Raw genomic sequence first — 18,713 nt, 5'->3', positions numbered from 1 at the left:
CCTCTGTTTATGCAGACTCTGAGCTCTTCCAAACATACTTGTGTGGCATTATGACATTAGTCAATGGATCAAAATTCAAGGGACAACAATCAAAAGGTACCAGCAGGATCCACTTGGAAACTGATATGAAGTTTGTCATATCGAGCATATTTAAGAATAATTTAAACATTCAGATAAAATTACCTTCATTTATCACCATAATTTCAATGTATACGTCTGGCGGCTCACTTAGAGTTTAAGATGCAACTGTAGAATATATTCACTGCTTGTTCTAATGTGTAGATGTGCAAACATTTATTGTGAACCTGCACAAAACCATTCCTGTGTCCCATAATGGAGAGTGTGCAGTCATGGACATTGGTTCCTGCCTGAGTAATCATCATTAGATCTCGACTGCCCCCCCCCCCCCCCTCGGCCAGGAATAGCAAGATGACTTTGAGAGGGTTCTGCCCAAGATGATGCTGCAAATTAATTTCCTCTTTGGGATGCCCTGGAGGGTCACTGATACTTTTCCTTAATCACACTAAATCTCTCACTTGTTGAAACAAAATGTAGACAACAGGTGTGCACTAAAGCTTTTGTTTCAGTTGTTTTGAGTAGGAATGCCTCATGCCAGAATTCCACATTTAGAACAATGCATGCACATTACCTATGTGTGTATGACAATTGGAACATTACATCTAAAAAGCCATTAATCTTTTCTAAATCTAACATATCACAATATATTAAATGACTTCTGTCTCATACTTATCTATTTGTTTCTTTAGACTTATGTCTAATACTGGTCTAATTGTTTATGGTTTGAAGACTGTGGATGTAGATCACCACACTTTAATGATCATGTAAGGTTAGGGAATGAAAGAAGAAATGTGAGCAAGTAAAGGAAAGATGACTATTCTTTCTTCCAAGTACCATATAACTTTGAAGTGCAACATGAATCCAGCATTGTGGCATAATCAGTCTATCTGCTACCAGTCCAGTGAGCATAGCTGTAGAACAATAAGCATCGTGTCAGCTCTATTCACATTGCAACTGCTCTGATATACTCCAAATGGAGACCCACAAGCTTTGTATTTTGATTGTATCCTCCTTTCATTCTGGCTTAAAATGTTTGATTTTGTATGCATATAATAGTTCCACCCACCAGTCTATCTGAACTATTTATTTACTTTCCTTCAAGCTATACACAATGCTTTTAAATGCTAATCTGGGGTCAATGTTTCCTAATGTATTATTTGCATTGAATGACAGCTGTGAACTCTTTGGTAATTTGCTTTTAAACATAATAAAACAGGGTGTAGTTGTAGGTATCCAAAATGATCAGTACACGCTCTGAGATGTTACTGCAAAATTCATAAATACTCTTACAGGGAATAAGTGTGTGCATCATGAAACCACTGTGTTGGCCATGATGCAAACATGTACCATCTTTCAAGCAGTCACAAAGCAGTTTGCATAGATTTGTGGTGGATGTATTTTAAGTTTCGTCAACAAAGGTTTTAAAAAAAAATAGACTATTGCCTTCTTGCTGCCAGCTGCCCTGATTCCCAAATTAGACTATGTCCCACAGAGACAGCTTCTCCTTAGCAAATCACATTCACCCCCACCCCTTTTAATGTATTGTATCTGGGCAATAGTTTGAAACCACAATTGAGGTCATAACCAATTGATACATTCCCTTAAAAGTCATATATAGGAGGGGTATGCCACTTTCAGGCCCTCTCCTATTTGGAATATGGACATGGTCACAAACCCCCATTTACAAATTGAAAATACTTTTCAGGTTAGTAAAATTACTTTGTATACAATGAAAATGTATATTTTGTAGCCATAACTCTGTGATTTTTCAAATTGCAGGCTTTCAACTGCTAATTATATTTACACCTCAGCTGTACATTCCTGGAAGATGTAGTTATTTTTTGCCTGTTTTTATGAATGCAGCAAAACACCCTAACCCATCAAAAATAGAGACACCTTTGCTTTTTCCAAAAGTAAAGAAAGTGAGTAGAATCTTAAGGAGTGATTATCAAATACGATGCTTGGCACACCATAAAGGATACTCAATGCAACCTAAAATATGAGAAATGTAGGCTTCTATAAGCCAATTTTTATTTTAGTATAATTGATGCAATTATGGGAAACAAATGCCTTGACCTTGGTGAACAAGGGCGTGAACACCAAACACATGAAGCAAGGAGCAACCACGTTAAGACAGAATACAAAGTAATTAGTTTACCTAACCATGCCTGGCAAACTCATTTGTTTTTTAGGATTAGTTGTTAACCTTCATTGCACTTCAACTCTGTATATTGCATTAAATAAGCAAGGTAGGGATCCACTTAATAAACATTGTAGCAAGTCTAGTGAAATATTTGCATTGAGGAGGAAAACAGTGATCACTGTTTATCAACAAATAACTGGCTGACTTAAAAGTCCAAACCTACGTAAATATTTACACATGATATGAAGCCGCAGTTGCCAATTTAGTACAATGATGAGGCAGGTACGTGTTGTTGGAAAAATTTATAATCATAGCAGATGGTACATTATCATTTTACAATTTCTATTATTTTCTGAAATTTTCCAAAAATGTTGCTAAATACAAGTTAAATAAATATGTAGCATCACTAATTTAGAATAAAAGCATGTCAAAGGTCCAGTTCAATATGGTTTTTACCCTTGGGCAATGATTCTATAAGTATGTGTACTTCGTGTTCAGATTTTGGTAGTTAAGAGACACTGGGGCCAGTTCACAAACTAATATGCAAATATAAGTTTATTTAAATATGCAAACAGCCTTTTTTGAGAGAAAACCCATGATTGGCATTCACATTCGTTGATTTTGTAAATTGTAGAAAAACTAACTTTGAGAGCAAATAAATCCACTCCTGAAGTTGGAGGGTGGTGGTTGGGCAACACATCTTGATTCCAGTCCTCAAAATACACTCTAAGATATGCACACCACGAACATGCTACCTCTCTTAAACTCCTTCCTATCATTACTTCAGAGACACTGAGCCCTTATCTTGAGCTCAGTCATGCCCCAGGGACCACCACTTCTCCCGGTCTTAATTTTAATAACTCTGGGCGCTTGGACCCCTTGAGCACGGGGGACCAACCACCTACCTGGGGCTAAAAATAAAGAAATGGGTGGGCTCGCGGACCCCCTACCGAGCCCCAGGACCTCATCCTCCCTGGGGCTGGAAATAAATTGACATGTGGGCCACACGGACCCCCCTGAGCCACAGGGGTACCACCACCTCCCCGGGGCTTCAATTCTTTTTAAAAAGGAGGGCCCCACTCTCAGGTCAAGGACCACCACCTGCCCCTCGAGCCCCAAGCAAACAGAAGGAGAGAGACCATGTGCCACCTTGCCCTGGATCCATACATGGCCCTGGGGACCCCCACCCCCTAAGGCCATCTCCTCCTATGTCCTAGTATGCCCACCTTGGAACATAGCTATTTGGTTTAGTTATGGCAGGAATTTTGACAGCTCCCACTAAGCAAAAGCAAACATTCCATTTCCAAAAGGGGGGAGCTGTCAAAGTGCACCTGCCCTGAGGAAGATGAGGATTCATCTCTTTCCCAGCCGTAAACATGTGGGCAGGGAAAGAGATGAAACAATTGCTCCTGCATGGAGGGAGCTGCGTTTCCAGAAGCCCCATCTGTGGAACAGCAATGCTGGCTCCCACAGGTGATGGGAGACCGCGGGAACCTTGAGGCTCCCCCACATCCCAGAGAAAAGAGCAGAAAGAGGCAAAATAAAGGTGAGAAATGAGCAGAAAGAGGCAGAATAAGGTCAGGAACAAGCGGAAAGAGGCTAAATAAAGGAAAAAAGCAAGCATAAAGAGACAGAAAAAAGGTCAGCAATGAACAGAAAGAGGCAAAATAAAGGTGAGAAGCTAGCAAAAAAGGGAAAATTATTATCAGTAACGAGCAGAAAGAAGCAAATAAATGTGCGAAATGAGCAGAAAGAGACATTATAAAGGTCAGAAGGCTGCACAAAGAGGCCAATTAAAGGTCAGAAAAGAGGAGAAAGAGGCGGAATAAAGGTGAGAAATAAGCAGAAAAAGGCATATCAAGGCAAAATAAAGATCGGCAACAAGCAGTTACAATAATAGGATATTCAAATATGTCTCATTGCTGACATCATCTGTGCCTCCCAGGTCAGCAATATCTGTACTCAATGTCATTTGCTTCATTTAGTATGGTCTGTTTTTTCCATTACACCTGCCTTGCGTCTTCTAAATTATTGGTGAACTGTTGTTCATTATAGAGACTATTGTTTATTAGGTAAGCCCACTTTAGCTTTAATTGATTGCAATCATCTATCATTTATTTAAAGTTTGCAGCAACAGCTACAATTTGCATGATTACTTTCAAGTCTACATGAGAGCTACAAAAGATCTGGGTTTCTACCTGGAAAAGGGGTACTGATGAGATCAAATAAAGTTTTAGTTTAACACCAATATTATCATCTAATCTTCTAATTAATTTTTTACCTTTTTTGGAAATGGGCATTTTATATTTAAACTTTGCTCTAGCAACCCAGAACACATCAAATTCATGTCTGGAATCATATTTGCTCTTACCACCAGTATACTTAGCATTGTAATATTGAGCATTCTAGAAAGCTTGGCCTAATTAATACAATAACGAGTACTAAAAGCAACAACACTTATGACAGAGTTGTGACTGTTACTCAGGAAATTGGTAAAAAAACTTAGGGACTCATTACGGATTTGGGACCGGCTTCCTATGAGGCGGCCTCCGCACAATCCGAATTATGATGCAACTGCCCCCACGGCGGTTGCATCATCTATACTTTGCATTGTGGGCGGGTTGCTGTCAGCAGCCCCGCTGCAGTGCAAAAAAAAGGTACTTGCCTATTAACGCACTACGTGGCAGGCACCATTCAGTGCCTGCCACATAGTGCAGAGATATGTAGGGGGGCACCATAGGTGCCCCCTAGTGACCATACCACAGGCTATGGGATGAAAGGGGCCCGCTACGGTACCCCAAATCCATTTCTGCCTTCCTTTTCATGGCGGGTTGACCACAGCGAAGCGACCAGTGGAAAGGGATATCATAATCCCAACACTGGTGCCTGGCAGGCACCGCTGCAATGCTGGGCAATGTAAATGCTCCAACAGGCGGTCAGAAAAGGTCCACCTGTCGGAACTATGGCAGTCGGTCTTCCTGACTACGACACTTCCCCAATGCTTCCCCCTGCCATCATATTTTGGCAGGTGGAAAAGAAAGTACGATGGTGGAGGGTCCGCCATCAACAGGCCCACCATCGTAATCAGGCCCTTAATTTCAGTAGGCTGATACATGCTTACACTTGCTAAAGGGATAGCTTAGCAATGCCTGCTCTTGTTTCTGAAATATATTATCAGAATGATATGTCTCTGGTATTTAGATGATCTTTTTGCCATTTTCTCCCCATTTCCACTTATCACATGGTGCACAGTGATGTCAGCCTATTAATACACGTGTACCATTATAATGCTGCATTTGCTATGCCTTTTCACATTTTACCAGGCACAGCTCCTCCGTAATAGCTAAGGAGCGTCGCCCCCTGCTCAGACCCAGCAGGTATAAAAATAAAATGAGAATAGAACAATGTAATTATCTTTTTATTTATCACTGTATGACTGAAGCAGATAGAGTCTAGGGCAGGGCGGGGCTGCGCCATTAGTGGGAGGAGTGGTGGGCACTGTAAGTGCGCATGTCAGTTTGGCCAGCCATCTTAGGATGGCCAAACTGACATGCGCACTTATATTTCTCCAACCCAGCTGTGTTGCACAGCCAGGTGAAGAAAGGGACCACAGTCCAGCCCGCTCACCCAATCCTGGAGCTTCTCTCATGCTATATATAGCATGATAGCAGCATCTGGATTGTGTGGGGAGACTGTGGTTTGTGGCCCATGGACTACCTGGAGGAGAGGCGCTCCAACACGGCTGGCAGTGTCAGCAGCAGGTAAGTCTTTCAATTAATTTTTATTCCCCTAACAGCCCCCTGCGCTGCCCTTCCACTTTAGATTAGCAGCAACTGGCACTACATTTTACTTTTTATTCATAAGTAAAATGGTACTCTGAAAATTGTTTTCAGCTGAGTAACTTGTTTCATGTAACATACATTTATCCTGTGAAATGGATCACTCTGTGGGAGTTTAATTATTTAATCTCATATCACAGTGCCAGCCAATATGCTGTTTTGTCTCCAGAAGTAGTGCAGATTCAATGATTGTCTCTGTAGCTGTGAGAGTAGCTTGTTAAATTGTTCATCATCCTGTGGCATATTCCTTCTATACATTTCTTATTTTTGTTTTGCTACTTTCTTTGGGATAAATCTCTTTTGCTATGGATGATGCAATCAGAATGATTGTAGCCTGGAATATTGAGTACGGAAAATAAAGTTACTGGAATATCATAACATAAATATAACGGTCAAAAATATATAGGATAGGACATAAATGCATACAGGTAAGTATAAAGGTCTAAACTCATTAACTGGACCTACATAGATAGCTAGATAGATAGATAGATAGATAGATAGATAGATAGATAGATAGCTAGATAGATAGATAGATAGATAGATAGATAGATAGATAGATAGATAGATAGATAGATAGATAGATAGATAGATAGATATTAGATAGATAGATTTACTTTTTTGCTGAAAAATCCCAAGAGGAAACGTTGTTGTTGGTAGAGGAACATAACGTAGAATAGGGACTACTGAGTTACCAGAATATCATAGCCAAAATATATATGGTAATTATAGGTTTTCTATACTTAACACCTCAGAATTATCCCTTGTAAAAATAATGTTTATAGGGATGTTATAGTTAGGAATATAAAAACCTTAGATATTCACTGAAAAAAACAAATGGTTATATGGACTTTATAATTATGCTCAGATTTAATTTGTACAAAATCATAGAAATTCTGCAGTTATAGTTACCTGAGCTAAGTATAACTTACGCCCCCGCAATGCCCTGCTAATGAACTCACATATTACATCACTCATGATATGGTCAGTGACAACACTGATGATATCACTGGTGACATCTCAAATGACATAACTAATGACATCACTGATGACTTTATCCAGTGATTGAGTTTACTAAACGTTTCTGAGTGTTAAACATATATACCAAGATAATAAAGAAGTTAAACTACTATACTTTGTGTACTACTAATGAGTGAAACTATTTCTAACATATATTATGTGACTGGCTGTGTGACTGTGTGTATCCATCCATGAGTAGGTATCTGAGTGGCTCTATGTGTGTGGATCACTGCATAATGTCATGAGCGATGTCATTAGTGATGTCATTCGAGATGCCATTAGTGATTTCATCAGTGTTGTTACTGACCATCTCATGAGTGATGTAATATGTGAGGTCATTAGCAGTGCTTTGCAGGGGCGTAAGTTATGGTTAGCTCAGGTAATTATAATGGCTGAATTTCACTGGTTTTGTACAAGTGAAATGTGAGCCTAAGTATAACCTCCATGTAACCTATGTGTATTTTTCAGTTAATTTTCTAAGGTTTTTCTATTTCCTAACTATAACATCCCTGTATCCATTGTTGGGATATTTCTGAGGTGTTAATTATAGAAAACCTATATTTACCATCTATATTTTGGCTATGATATTCTGGTAACTCAATATTCCCTATTCTTCATTATGTACCTCTACCAACAACATTTTCTCTCCCCTGCACAGTCAAGCTTGTGGCCCTCTTTGAGTTACCTCAAATTTCTCTATTGCTTTGGGTAAACACAAACTCTGTTCAGGCCTTTTGAGATTTCCATCATGAGAATGTTCTCAATCTGGGAAGTAAGGAAACAGGCCTATGCTATGCCTCAGGGAAAACCAGTTTGGTATCACCCTACTAATAAAATAACAAATTCTTTACCAGTTCACTATTACAATCCTCTTCAGGAAATGTTGCAATAGAGCTCAAGAGCCTTCATCACAGCAGCCTTAGTGCCCCTCATATTTGGGGGATATCCAATTTGTAAGTCACTGTAATTAATTTGTAATTAGAAAGTTAATTGCTTGCATATTTATTGCAGAGTGAAAGGTTTTGGTTCTTAATTGCAAAAACGATTACAACATATATTTTTGAGCACCCCATTTTTCATTTGTAGCACTTTTCATTGACTGTGCTTGGCAAATAGGTCCACGTCTCATTTATATGTGACACATAATGACAGGAATGTGAATCACTTAGGCGGACTTCTCTCACAAAAGGTAGAAATAGCTTTCATGTTAAGTTTGCTTTCTATGGGCAGATTATTTGCAAAATCTTCCCTGTGTTCTATACACAAGAGACTTCAGGGCAAATTATCCCCTTAGTTGACACTGGGTTCACTGTGCTGATGTGACTCACTTCGAAGTGTGCTTGTCATGTTCAGGAACTGAGAAACAAATCTCTGGGTTTTGCCATCCATTAATAATTTCGACTTAGAGAAGAGCATAGGATATCCCTTTTTACACAAGGAGTCTTTAATTAGAAGATCATTGCAGGGGCCACAAGACATTTCTATTACACTGGCATAATTTGTATAATTTTAGTTATTTTGGGTAACGCTTTTCATGCAAAATTCCCAATATTTCTCCATTATTTTACGTCACACTGTTATGCAATGTTTGCTGCAAAAATGTAATGAACAACCAGGTGCCAGTGGCTGCTGTTTACAGCGCTAGTGTTTTTGATGTTTCCTATCGCTAAATGAGTCAGTGCATCCAAAATGGACATGAGGCTGCCTTTCATGGTAAAAAATAGCAGCAAATGCATCTAATGTAATTACAGATAACTTTACTTAATTTCTCCGACATTTGGTGTAATTATGCAAAAGCAAATTACATTGCTTTTGCACAACCATAGTCATTTCAATTATGTCTGAGATGAAAAGAAAAATCATTTTAATTGATAAGATTTCACTGTGGTGGTCACAATCAACTTCCAGCTAACTTATATGAGAGTCCCCCGGATCTTATTTTCATGACATAGTCACACAACTGATGAAGGTTACATTTTATTTCTACAGCTTAAGAGGTATATATCTAGATTTAAAAGGGGCGCCAAACATATGTACACATTGAAAAGAATAATGGGAAAAGCATGCTTATAAGTATAAGTAAATAATCTGTAATTCAAGGTTACAAGTCTTGTGTCTTACTAAATTCATGGTAACCTTTTCCTTTCTTCTAGGATGTATTGACTTTAAAAAAAAGCTTATCAATAATTGCAAACAGGAAGTTAAAATAGACTTACCAACAGCACAAATCAAAACACTAGCTGCAAACGTCCTTGTTGAGTGTTCCAATCAAGAGCTGAAACCTGCCAGACTTGTAGATCATCACTGGCTGTTTCAATTCTGTATAGAATAAAAATAAAAGAAAGTGATAATGCTCAGGCAGAAGACACCAGTAGGTTTACACTTCTGGAAAGGGTGGAAAGGAAGCAAATGTCTATGCCAGGTATTAGTACTGAACCACACTGTTTACAATGAAAGCTGCAGTGAGTGATAGTTACATAGCGATATCTCATTGTAATCAAACTTTATGATGTAGTATGGGTAGAAAAGAAAGATTCAAACATGCATCTCGTTGGGTTAATAATATTCAAGTCATTATGGTAAGACAAATAAATACTACATGTCCTGAAAATACAGTCCACGCGGCAGAAAATGACTTAGTTGTCCAAAATGACATTTTTCGTTAGAAGACTGCAGAAATCATGAACCAGGTAAAATTGTTCATATACCCAAAGGAAGTTTTAAATTAGAAGCAAACATTAAGAGGTGTATGTGAGGTTTAAAGACTAGTGACAGTGTAGTGGCGAAAGGAACTCAAGTTCCATCTGCCCTGGCTTTATATTAATGGCACCTGTTGCAATGGGCCCAATTCTGAAATCTGTTGCAGCATCTAGGACTAAACATGAACTCTAAAAGTGGAAGGGCACTGTTTATAGAACAATTGCAACTGACTCCCGAAAAGCAAGAATTCTTCAAAGTCTTGAAAGTTCTCAGGAATTTAGAAAGAAATCCAAAGGGTTAACAGTGAGAAGATGTAACATTCTAAAATTCTAAATATTTAATTAGGAGTTTTAAGGAGCTCCAAACCAAGCCAATATGTGTTTAACACATTTTTAAAGTCAAATGTCGCTTCTCCAGTGCTTGCTATTTTAAAAGATATTTAAGAATTTAATATTTATAAAAAAGAACACCATTTGCATAATACGAGAATGAGTCAAAAACTAATATATAGATTTGGAAATGTCCAAAGAATTTTGGACAAACAAACAGAAAAAAATTGACATAAATATAAAACATTAGACAAAAATGTGTTCTTTTAGTTTGCCCTTTCTAAATTTCAAGGACATCATCCATCTTGATTCTTCATTAGAGACTTTTTAAGAAGCATTTCATAATGCCTAGTAATTTCATAGTCATCTAAATAATTTCATGCATATAATCCGAGAAACATATTTTGACATGTCATAATTTATTGGAGGACTTTAAGTTTTAAAACACTTCAAAAGAAAACTTAAACTACTATTTTAGCCAACTAAATACTTATGAGGCATGACATCAATTAAAGCATCTCTCACCCGTTAACAGGAAATCCCATATGTTAGGGGTTGCAGTATTTGGCTGTGGCCATTGAAGAGAAGAAATAAAGACCACTCACACACAAATACCATTGAAGGAATCGAAAAAGTGACTTGTCCCATATGTTTCATATGAAATCAATGACAACAATTCCTATTTCTTCAGAGCAACATTTAAATCATTTTTCGTACCAGACACCTCAAGGTGGCTGCCACATGGTGCAGGCCGTTCACCCCCCAACTAGAGGTCATAAGGTGAAGGGGGTCCTGCTAGGGTCCCTCAAACTCACTTTCCGACACTCTTTTCATGTCAGAAAGCTCGGCATGTACAGCTTGTCGGAAACCGAGCATCATAATCCCAACAGCGGAAACACCATCCATTGGGATTACGGTCCGGTCTCCTTGAGCCTGTCGGAATCCAGCCGGAAAGACAAGCCGGTTTCAATTCCAACTGTCTACATTGTAACTAGGCAGCCGGTATTGAAACTTCAATGCCGGCCCGAAAGCCTCCGACCTGCCGTCAGAGGCTTTCTGACCAACATCGAAATAGGCCCCAAAGTGTCATTCTAGAAAAAAACTATTTTTGATAAAAAACATAAAGTCTATACCCTGCCCTACAAGAGACAGCAAGGGTAACCGCCTCTTGATAAAATGATGGATGACAAAATTATTAAGAATGTGTACACATTCTGTAAAGCAAAAATTGAGATTTTTGAAATAATGAAAACAGAAGAGGTCAATATTATCGGGAATTATTTCAGAGAGAGTATTTACTTACTAAGCAGGCAGCATGATAACCGCATTTCAAAATTTACCACAGAATCCAAGAGGCTGCTGAACTACTGTCTCGGAAAAATATACCAGGTAAGATCTTGGAAGCTGGGTGCACATGGAAATCACATGTGATGCTCTTCCACATTTGAAACTCTTTGGTTTGTATTGTTTGTACCGGGCCATTTTGGTGCTGGTTCATTAGTGTCAGATTATGAAAAAACTGCTCCCAAATAAATAGGGATTTATTTTTCAAATTAGGTTAATGTGATATAAGGCTATATTTTTAAAATAAAAAAACTTTTAAATATTAATAACAAAATACAAATGAATATAAATTGACAAAAATGAAAAAATAAAGATGGAGGAAGCTCTATTCAAACTCTTCTGTTAAGGTGCTAATTATTCAACTGAGGAAAACGCAGCTTTAATCTATAAATGTTACTATAAGGAGGTTAATAAAAGGGTAATATGAAAATATCTGTCTTGAATCTGAATAAAGTTTACTGCTATCAAAAATAGGATTACTCTGAAAAGGTATGAAGTTACTCATCAATTTTGAATCCATATTCAACTTTTTTTTAACTTGAAAATCCCAAACCTTTCCGTTTTTCTTAATATAACTTGCCTGCTGCCACCACGTCTGTTTTGCTTGATCACGCAAATGGGAAGAAATATTATGTTTTCAATTTTAAATTTTCAATCTGACTTATGAATATGCACTGACATTGGATTTTTGTGTCCAGGGGTGGGCTCTTCAGGACAATTTTCATAAGGAATTTTGAAAGAGTTTCAGAAAAAAATGGCTGAACAGAATTACACCAAATTTGGCAGAAATCTGGATCTTTACCCAGAACATGTGCCTTTTGCGATTTGGTGTAATTCTGTTCACTAGTTTTTAAGAAAATTAAAATATATAGATATCTGGACTGAAATTGGAGTGGAACCAAAAATGTAAGCCTTGTGATTGGCTGAAAGAGCATATGTATTACTTGCTGCCCCCAGCCAGGAGTGCTTGATTAATGCCATTCCTGTGCGAATATGCAACTCTTTTTTGCTTTGTTGTGCCCCAATCTGGGCAGGGGCACCATCAACATGTTACAAACATTTTAAGGCGGATGCAGGGAGACCAGTAGCATCCCAGAAATAATTTATTGAAAGTAGCCCTATATTTCCTGGGGTGTTTCTAAAGTGACAGCAGGAAACGTTGCTGATGTTTATAAGTATTCTTCAAGCTCGAGATTTTGCTCTGTTGATTACAAGACTACTCGGCTTGGATTACAGCTCGCCCGTGATTTAAGCAGTACGGCTCAGGACGCTAGGTAAGAGATAGGGATGATTGAGGTTGAATTCACAGCTCAGTTGTGTGGGAATGACTTTTCAATTATAGAATCTTTTGGTTCTAGGTAGTGGGTACCAGGCTACCTTTTACTAGATCGGTGTGGACGCTATTCAACAACATTCCTTGTGTTATTGCTATTGGCTCAGCACATTGGTAGTATGTACCGCAGTTTGTTATTTGTCTTGTGTATCTGCGCCTGTTTTCACAGAATCCTGGTGTACGTTACTGATTTGAAACCAGCACGTGCTGCTTATCATGAAGGTACCTCTATAGTTTTTTAAGGCAACGGTGTTTATATATCACCAATAGCTATACACCTGGTTGTTTATACGGTGATGGTACTCTGCACCAACACTAAGGTTATACCAGCACCTTGGGCTATACTGATTGGTTAGTCGTATGACAGGGTTTGATCATCCTGTGGGCAGGCACACCAATCCAATAGCATGGGCCACCCTGCGGTCTGGGTGTAATATAAACTTGCACATCGTTATTACAAGTGTCTGTTGATGTTGTTTTCTTTTTCTGTGCGTTGAAGATGTATCAATGATTCATGCCTTCATATTCTTACAGATTCGCCCCTGACGAAGGGACAGGAGTCCTGAAATGCATTAGGCTATTTTGATTTGTTTTTGTACATTAATTTGAATGCATTTCGACTGTTTGTAATTCTATTGAAACATGTATTGCAATTGCTTCTTTTGAATATGCTTTAGTAAAAAGTGATATTAACATTACTGCAATGATTAAAATTGCATGAAGCAAATATCGTATTTTTGTATTATAATTTTCGTTAAACATAGAGAATTGCTGAAAGATAAGTTAGTTTTATCCCTTTATGCTGTGCTTGTGTGAGCCCAAATCGCCTGTTGGGACTTGACCACTTTTACAACTCTTGACAAAGCCAACATGCCTGCCTTTTATATATTGATGTGGTGTCTACTTGAGAAAACCAGCATTGGCTAGCCGTTCAAGGGGGGTTGGCTGCCGCTGGTGGGCTTGGGTGAAGGGCTTGTCCACCATATGTGAGTGCTGTTGCAGTGAGGTATGCTAATGAGATCATACATTGTGTTAAAAAGCTCTAGAAATTCACTGAAAATGTCCTAGGTATAAGTGACTTTATAGGTAGGTAGGGTAATAAGACCATACTTTATGTTAAATATCCTCAGAAATTCACTGATATAAATCAAAGGTGAAAGAGATATTATAGCTAGGCCTGATAATAATATCTTACTGTACATTAAAAACTCCATACTGAAAAAAGCAATTGTTAAAAAGTGTTGTGTAGTAAGTGTAACATGTGAATTTTGTTTAGGTTAGACCTGCAGTGATGATAATGTGATGTCAAAGAGTCCAATGAGCAAGGTTCGCAAAGTCCAAGAGAAGACTGGATTAGGCCTTTGCCTTATGATTTCCTAGGACTATGATAGAGTTGCTTTTGAGATGGGCTAAAATGGTCCAGAGAACTTCAATCTGTTTGTGTCTTCCGATATTTACCCTGAAAATAGTTGCTAATAGGCTAGTCAATGATGCTGTGAGGCATGCTCAATAGGTTTCCAATGAGCCAGAACCTGGGCAAGTGTTACTTGATTTTCTTACAGCAGAGACAGACATGTAGCTGGGATGTAAAAAGTATGTGTGGAATAGATGATTGGACTTGTTTGTCAGAGAGTGCAGTAAGGTAGCTTAAACTTGGATCAGGGTGCACAATTGGGATATATCAAATTTGAAGTGACATAAAGCTTTCTGTATAATGGACTGCTTCTGTATCTTTATTATCAGGGAATAAATGTTCCTAAGTCTTACTCTGTTAAGGGAATTGCTCAAAGCTTCCAGCTGGTTCTCCAGACATTGGTAAGCACAGAGAGGTTCTGTTACATAGTAATGATTTTGGTAGTATTATAACTAGCAAACTTTCCACGCAGTGATATGCAGGAAACACTGGTGTGAATACCTGTGTGAGTACCAGTACAATAAACGCATCCAAAAGCAGCAAAGGGAAACACACTGCAAGAAAAGCAGAGACTGGAGTAAGACGAGGTTCTCAACATAGAACAAACGATAAGTCAACACTTTTTTCATGTAAGGAATTTCCTGACAGAGGAAGCAATGACAGCGCTCCCCTTGAAACAATAACTGAGTAGGTTTGGAGTGTTGTTTATGAGATAGCTACGCACCCTATGGTTAAACGGTAACCATTGTGGTAAGCATTGGCTCTTGTGGGTGGAGTCTGCTGGTAGCAAAGGGTTCTGTGCAAGTTTCAGTGTTTGTAGTAGTTCTGAATATGTTAGTTGGTAAAGCTGCTGGAGCAAGTGAATTTGGCCCAAATCTTGATGAGCTCATGGTATATGCAGTTAACATTGCACAACTCTTGAACCCAAATCCCGAGTGGCATCCCCTGGACTTTACAGAAGGTACGAGTATTTCATATGGATATCACAACATTGAGTGAGTTGAGGATACTGCAGAGAGTAGTGTGGCCTCCATTTGATAGTAGTTAATAATATGACCATAGCAAGCGTTGGATCTGAGGGCACCCTACTGAAAAATGGGAATTTATTGATAGAAGGTTAAAGCTTCTGAAAAAGTATTGCCAACGCACAAAACTGAAACATATATTGGGAAGGAGCTCAAGGGTGCACTTGACATTTTCTTACTTATATAACTTGTCTCATTTCATGCTTACACTGCTGCTTTCTGTGTTAAACCTTTTGTTGATGTAGATTTAAACTCATCAAGGGCTATTCAGTAGGACATTCTAGAGTTTGAAAAGGAGTACTCCTGTAGTATTCCTTTACGTACAGTTATATGGCTTTGTGAATTACATCCACAACTTCTAAAATGCGAAGAAAATGGTAATGTTCAGGGAATAGCTATAGATAGTTAGTATAACTAGAAAGCAGAGCGCCCAATTTTTAATTTTTAATTAATAGGGAGTTTCATTTTTGCAGCTGGTTGACAAAGGCATGTAAGATTACGTAAAAGAGTACTCCTTTATTATTACTCAACTTGATAAATGTTTTTGTGAATCTTAACATTTACATTTTACCAAACCTCCCAGACCTTTTTTAAAAACATCAACATTCTTTGTTTCACCCTTCCTCTCTGTTTGTTTTTATATATTTTACTTAATGCAGGCATTACATTATTAGGTGTACATTATTTACTGTGTTTTTCTATTATTTATTTCTGATCATCATAACTTTATCTTGGTGATTTAGATTACATTTTATGGTTATTAAGCTGTCAGCCTATTCATAGGTACAGCTTCAGTTAATCAGGTTTATAATTTTCCTTTTATTTAAATCCTTCACCGTGAGCCTAGTAATTTGGGGAGATTATTAAAAGGATGAAACCTGCGTGCTTGACTTTTTTTCAGAACATTTTTGAGCATTATAAGGTTGAGTGGGTGAAATAAGACCCGTAGAACATTTCATCTTTATTAAAAAAAAATGTGGATAGGGAATGACTTGCCCCTCAGGCTTTTATTATTTGTATTACTCTTTTTACCATGGCACTTTGGTGGAAATTAAGTTTCATAGATCTCCAGTTCCTAGCACATCAGAGCTCTGTTCGCTGCTTTGATTCCCCTTCTGCCACATTAATTTGTGGAAGGAGGAAACCTGGTACAGTCGTCCATTGTCCCTCCAGCATAATAAGCCTAACAGAAACACCACACTGGCCTTCAGTATTAGTGGCCTTTTTTTCAGATCCCTGTGCAAATACCACTTCCCGGGGTATCCGTTATCATGGCCGATAAATAACTCATCCATACTGTGCAGCTCATAATGAGGGCCTACGTGTAATGCTGTTTGTTATCAATGAAATGACTGTTTTGAAGAGTGACTGGCACAGTAGTATTTCTGCATCGTTGTTACCCTAGTAGAAACAAATACCACATATCTATTGGCAGAATCAGGAGGGTCTGGGTAGTTGACATCATTACAGAGACATCACAATGATTATGGCTACTTGCTATCAACAAATGCCATTCAAATTACAACACAGTTCAAATACTAAACAATACACCAACAAACTGAAAATCACACTACAAATAATAGAAAAATTTACCAAAAACCCTATTAACAAGAATATTTGCAATTTATCATAACATGTCACCTATGTTTTTAAAATTGTAAGACACCTGTCTTCCATATTTCACTTGACAATCATGAAACATATTTTTAACCAATTCGTTTAAGGTCAGTTTTTTCCTACACTGACAATTTTTTCCATTTCAAATTTGCCACATGAAATTGAATGAAAAATTATTCTGTACTCATGTTGATGAAGGACTATCACCTCCTCACAGCATTTGCCCATTAATTAGGGGCTCGCCATATTCATCTAAATTTCATTTAGGTAGAAGAAAGCCAAGGGGCTTATTTATGAGAGCCCTGAATCACTTTTGCACCATGTAAAGGGGCACATGTGTGATGCAGGGCTCTCATAAAGATGTAAATCATGAGCAAGGCAACACCTTACTCTGCACCTGAAAGGCGTTCCATGGGCATTTTGGTGAGTTTTCCCAAATAACTCCCATGAAATATGACACTGCCATAGATTTACAAAGTAATGTAAACCTGGGGAAGCGTCAAATCCCTTTGCCTCCTCAGGTGAGGAGTAACTCGGGAAATGTGTGCTGCAGAAGCACACGTGGAAAAAGGAAAACACCTTGCAGGATTGTGTCTGTGCAGGAAGGTGCCCCTTTTCACTGCGTCACTTTACAACTTGACTGTGTCAAAATCCCTGCGCCTTCTCAAACCAGACGTAAACATTGATGTAGGGCTTTTTAACATGAGACTCGCCTCTGTGTTCTGACGCATTTCTGGAGTTGCCTGAGTCTTATGACCAACTCCAGCAATGTGTCACTTTAGCACCAAAAGGTGCAATCAGACTTTCTTATGCATCAATGCATCCTTTTGCCATGAAGCACTGCATTATATATACAGCGCATTCATCGCGTTGTTAGGGCATTTGCCGCAGGTGCAAGAATTCTGAAGCGCTGATGCCTCAGTCCTTGTAAATATACCCCTAGGTGTGCACATGTGAAAAGAATTTGTAATTACCGATGTTTGTGAGTAAGGAAGCTTACGACTTGTGCTTCAGTTGTTTTTTGAGTTCCCAGCCTATATTTACAAGAAAAGGAGGTAAGGTAAAAGAAATGTGCCCAATGTAATCAGGGCCGGACTGGGAACCAGAACCGGCCCTGGCAGAGTGCTCGGCCGGCCCCCCTTCCCCCCTCCGGGAGGAGAGGGGAGGGGGAGTGGTGCGACCGCGCTCTGTGACAGGGCCGGTTTTCGGCCGTTTTTGTTACAGGGCCGTTTTTGCAGCATAACGGCCCTGTAACAAAAACGGCCCCAGGGGTCCAAAACCGGCCCCCAACCATGCGGCCCACCGGGGAATTGCCCGGTGCCCTCAACGGTCAGTCCGGGCCTGAATGTAATACCAGCCCTTACCATAGACAGTCTTATGTGTCACCTTATGACTGGCTAGCCTACAGTCACTCATTCATTGTTTGCCTTGAACATACTGCTAATAGGTAGACTTTATCACCAGCAAGGAACTAGAATTTAGTAATTCTGGCATAGCACAAAAATGAATAAATCCCATGATATTTAGCAAATTCGTGATGTGGTCTTGCCATGATAAAGCAAATGACTCTTCAACTTTCTTTCATTCTCTTTCTGTAAGAGGTGTTTGGCCTATCTTAAGTATGATCCAGTGTCTGAGAGCAAATTTATAAGTAATATTGTTAACATTCAATTCCATACAAAATGGAGTCACTGTGGCAAGTAAATGTGTATAGAAGAGTAACATTTCTGCCCCATGTGCATTACCCTTTCTCAATTTTCAACCTGTATTTTCCCACACAGTCAGTGAACCTCTGTCACTACGTAGTGTATATGTTTTTAAAACATTGTGAGGTATTTGTGAAATAATACTACTTTTTTAATTTTGAGTGAACT

General features: G+C 38.7%; 1 long non-coding RNA gene across 1 annotated transcript in view; it reads right to left on the bottom strand.

Moving 5' to 3' along the window:
* The window catches only part of LOC147663689 (uncharacterized), a 253,967-nt gene that overhangs the window by 128,873 nt on the left and 106,381 nt on the right, over nucleotides 1-18,713 (bottom strand). Inside the window, exon 2 of the long non-coding RNA XR_015305255.1 lies at nucleotides 9,294-9,396. This is a non-coding gene — a long non-coding RNA (uncharacterized LOC147663689). The remainder of the gene's footprint in view (nucleotides 1-9,293; nucleotides 9,397-18,713) is intronic.

The sequence above is a fragment of the Lissotriton vulgaris genome, unplaced genomic scaffold (genome assembly GCF_964263255.1).
Source record: "Lissotriton vulgaris unplaced genomic scaffold, aLisVul1.2 SCAFFOLD_2396, whole genome shotgun sequence".
Lineage (NCBI taxonomy): Eukaryota > Metazoa > Chordata > Amphibia > Caudata > Salamandridae > Lissotriton > Lissotriton vulgaris.
This window is presented reverse-complemented; position numbering and strand designations above follow the sequence as displayed.